Genomic DNA, 4784 nt, shown 5'->3' on the forward strand with positions numbered 1-4784 from the left:
ATTTATTTTTAAAATACTTCCTTTTGACTTTTTTATTCACTAAGAGAAGTAAAATAGAGGCATCCTGAAACTTCCTGGCAGATTAAAACTGTGTGCCGGAGCGAGACTCGAACTCGGGACCTTTGCCTTTCGCGAGCATGTGCTCTACCTTCGTAGTTGGTCCGGCACACGGTTTTAATGTGCCAGGAAGTTTCATATCAGCTACACTCCGCTGCAGAGTGAAAATCTCATTCTGGAAACATCCCCCAGGCTGTGGCTAAGCCATGTCTCCGCAATACCCTTTCTTTCAGGAGTGCTAGTTCTGCAAGGTTCGCAGGAGAGCTTCTGTAAAGTGTGGAATGTAGGAGACGAGATACTGGCAGAAGTAAAGCTGTGAGGACGGGGCGTGAATCGTGCTTGGGTAGCTCAGTTGGTAGAGCACTTGCCCGCGAAAGGCAAAGGTCCCGAGTTCGAGTCTCGGCCCGGCACACATTTTTAATCTGCCAGGAAGTATCATATCAGCGCACACTCCGCTGCAGAGTGAAAATCTCATTCTGGAAAGAGGCATCATGCTCATCAGACTCCATGACGGAAACATTGCGGCTCGGCAGTAAGGCGGGTCAAAGCGGCGACAAAGCAGCCGCTTCTTTTTCCAAGAGCGCCGAACACCGCCGTGAGAAGGCTCGGTGCGCTGCAGAGAAGCGCTGCTCGTTGGCTCGTGTGAAGGCGGCCTTACAAGAGGATCAGGCTTTTGCTGGTTTCTTTAAAGTAACTTGAGTGAATGCTGGAATGGTACGGTACACGGGTAGCATCCTTCTCCATCGTTGTGATATTCGTCCTCATGACGAGTTTCCGTTGAACTCGACGTGGGCGGGATGTCCCTTCACTCGAGAGGGCAGCAGGGAAAGGAGTGGCGGTAGTAAGTGCCCTACGCCACGTACTCCACGTGTAGATGCAGATAGCGGCGGAAGCCGTTGTGCTGTTGGTGCACCTGCACTCTGCAGTCGAACCGCAGGTCCGGGGTCGGGGCCGGTCGTGGGTAGGCGGACCGGATCGCTCTGGCTGCGAGCTTCGCTGCCAACAGCTCGTTTGCATCCCGGAGGGTTGCAGCCAGTGTTCTAACAATACGTCAGTATAACTTCACCTCTGTGTTTTATTCGGCCTGGCGATGTCCTAGACACACAAATTATAACAGTTTCAAAAAAACTGAGCAAGTCCACCTCTCGCCATTATCGAAGAATGCAATTGATTGACAGAGTTGTTAGATGTCTTCGTGAGGGACATCGCGCTGAATTCTGTCCAATCGGCGCGTTAAATTGTGGTAATCCCGAGCTGGTTGGAGGACGCTGTCCATAATGCTTCAAAGGTTCTTGGTTGGGGAGAGATCGGCGACCTTGGCGGCGAAGGTATGGTCTGGCAAGCACGAAGAGAAACAGTAGAAACTCTCGCCTGTGCAAAAATGTGAGCCCAGGATTGCTTGCGATGAAGGGCAACAAAACGGGGTGTAGAATAACGTCGAAGTACTACTGTGCTGTAAGGGTCCCGCGGATGACAACCAATGGGGTCCTGCTGTGAAAAGAAATGGCATCTCCGTGTCCGGCTGTCTGGTGGGCGACTGTTCGGTTGGTATCCCACATCTGGCGTGGGCGTCTCCAGCCACATCTTCGGCGTGGATTCTCATTGACAGGAATAGAATTGTCCCGCTTCGAAATGAGCCCCTGTGACCGGCGAAGACGTGTCTGGAGATGCCCCAGGCAGCGCTGAGATAAATCGCCTCTGTGGCCGAAATACAGTCTCTCAACTAGATATGGAGTCAACTGAACCTACCGATACCGGACTCAGCTTCGTTCTGAGCCCTAATAGTCTTGTAGCGTGTGACGCCCTGCGAATGCAGACAGAAAGGAAAGAGAGTCCTGGCAATGGTTTTTTTTCACATTTTTTTTCACTGGTGAGCAGAACCTAAGCACAAAAGTAAATTTCATATGATGCGTCACTACCAACATAGCTTAATGAAACTTGGACCGTACATACACTACTGGCCATTAAAATTGCTACACCACGAAGATGACGTGCTACAGAAGCGAAATTTAACCGACAGGAAGAAGATGCTGTGATATGCAAATGATTAGCTTTACAGAGCATTCACACAAGGTTGGCGCCGGTGGCGACACCTACAACGTGCGTACATGAAGAAAGTTTCGAACCGATTTCTGAAACACAAACAGCAGTTGACCGGCGTTGCCTGGTGAAACGTTGTTGTGATGCCTCGTGTAAGGAGGAGAAATGCGCACCATCAGGTATCCGACTTTGATGAAGGTCGGATTGTTGCCGATCGCGAATGCGGTTTATCGTATCGCGACATTGCTGCTCCCGTTGGTCGAGATCCAATGACCGTTAGCAGAATACGGAATCGGTGGGTTCAGGAGGGTAATACGGAACGTCGTGCTGGATCCCAACGGCCTCGTATCACTAGCAGTCGAGTTGACAGGCATCTTACCCGCATGCCTGTAACGGATCGTGCAGCCACGTCTCGATCCCTGAGTCAACAGATGGGGACGTTTGCAAGACAACGACCATCTGCACGAACAGTTCGACGACGTTTGCAGCAGCATGGACTATCAGCTCGGAGACAATGGCTGCGGTTACCCTTGCCGCTGCATCACAGGCAGGAGCGCCTGCGATGGTGTACTCGACAACGAACCTGGATGCACGAATGGCAAAACATCATTTTTTCGGACGAACCCAGGTTCTGTTTACAGCATCATGATGGTCGCATCCGTGTTTGGCGACATCGCGGTGAACGCACATTGGATGCGTGTATTCGTCATCGCCATACTGGCGTATTACCCGGCGTGATGGTATGGGGTGCCATTGGTTATACGTCTCGGTCACCTCTTGTTCGCATTGACGGCACTTTGAACAGTGGACGTTACATGTCAGATATGTAGCGACCCGTGGCTCTACCCTTCATTCGATCCCTGCGAAACCCTACATTTCAGCAGGATAATGCACGACCGCATGTTACAGGTCCTGTACGGGCCTTTGTGGGTACAGAAAATGTTCGACTGCTGCCGTGGCCAGCACATTCTCCAGATCTCTCACCAGTTGAAAACGTCACAATACGCCAGTCACTACCGTTGATGAACTGTGGTATCGTGTTGAAGCTGCATGGGCAGCTATACGTGTTCACGCCAACCAAGCTCTGTTTGACTCAATGTCCAGGCCTATTAAGGCCGTTATTACGGCCAGAGGTGGTTGTTCTGGGTACTGATTTCTCAGGATCTAAGCACCCAAATTGCGTGTAAAAGTAATCACATGTCAGTTCTAGTATAATATATTTGTATAATGAATACCCTTTATCATCTGCATTTCTTCTTGGTGTAAGAATTTTAATGGCCAGTAGTGTAGAAAGAAGTGTTACAGTGTAGTACAGGAGGTAACTGAAAGAAATACGCCGTCAGACGCGTAGAAATCACACTTTTATTCAAAGCCAATGATTACATCGAAGTCGCCACGATTTATGAAGGACCACTGGACATTACAAAAGGTGGGATACGTGTTCCTCGTTGCAGAGCATCCATTACTGTCCGTGTTGGTGACACACCCTCTTAAGAACAATGTCCCGTCTTTTGTATCGTCGAGAAGACCATCACAAATCGCGGCGACTTCGGTGTAATCATCCTCTTTGAAAAAAAAAGTGTCACTTCTGTTCGTCCCACAGCGTATTTCTTTCAGTTACGTTGCCGGCCGCGGTGGTCTAGCGGTTCTAGGCGCTCAGTCCGGAACCGCGCGACTGCTACGGTCGCAGGTTCGAATCCTGCCTCAGGCATGGATGTGTGTGATGTCCTTAGGTTAGTTAGGTTTAAGTAGTTCTAAGTTCTAGGGGACTGATGACCTCAGATGTTAAGTCCCATAGAGCTCAGAGCCATTTCTTTTTCAGTTACGTTCTGTACTGTATTGTACTGTATTGTACTGTATTGTAGCAGTTCTTTCTGTGTATGCGCCAAGTTTCATTGACCTATGTTACTTGCTGGTGACACATCTTGCGGAAGCCAGTTTCATCCTTAAGTTTCGCATCCCAGTGTCTAAGTAAAAACAGAAGCGCCTTTAGTAAACGGTTGCTTTGGGCTGGACGGGCGTACCGTAACTCCCATGGATCCCTTTCCCACGGATGGACGCCTGCATGAGCAAACCTACCACAGCGCGTGTTAGGTCGGCTGTGAGTGTTGGCCACCCGTTCTCAGAAGTCGTCGTTGAGTTCCGCAACACACCGAGACCGGTCGGCGCCCGTGGGCGCTAATTGCCCAGCCGACCTCTCCTACGCCAGCCAGTATGTCCCACCATTCCCGCAACCGCACTGAAATCTGCTCTGTATGAGTCAACGCGGATTCTGCACACAGCGATCGCGTTAGACCTAGATTACCGCCTCGCTCTTTTCGTCAATGAGACCCAGAAGACAATAGACATTGGTGTCAACGTTGATGCTAGTTCCTTTACTTCCGGATGGCGTCAGATTCAGTTCTGCAGTGTTGCATAATGAACAAAATACGGTTGTATGGCATACCAGACCAGTTTTTTGATTGAATTCAAGAGTTGCTAACAAACAACACAGCCTGTCATTCTTAAAGGAGAAAAATATTCGTACATTAAAGTTACTTTGGGCGTAATCCAAAGGAATATTATATGACACAAATATATATAGCCGGGCGATGTGGCCGAGTGGTTCTAGGCGCTTCAGTGTGGAATCGCGCGACCGCTACGTTCGCAGGTTCGAATCCTACCTCGGGAACGCATGTGTGTGATGT

At 49.7% G+C, this 4784-nt stretch overlaps 1 non-coding gene across 1 annotated transcript; it reads left to right on the forward strand.

The window, feature by feature from the left end:
- The first annotated feature begins 393 nt into the window (after nucleotides 1-393).
- Nucleotides 394-468, forward strand: Trnas-cga. Its single transcript has one exon. It is a non-coding gene; the product is annotated as a tRNA-Ser (tRNA).
- Nucleotides 469-4784: the final 4316 nt, after the last annotated feature.

Source organism: Schistocerca piceifrons, chromosome 8 (assembly GCF_021461385.2).
Source record: "Schistocerca piceifrons isolate TAMUIC-IGC-003096 chromosome 8, iqSchPice1.1, whole genome shotgun sequence".
Classification (NCBI taxonomy): domain Eukaryota; kingdom Metazoa; phylum Arthropoda; class Insecta; order Orthoptera; family Acrididae; genus Schistocerca; species Schistocerca piceifrons.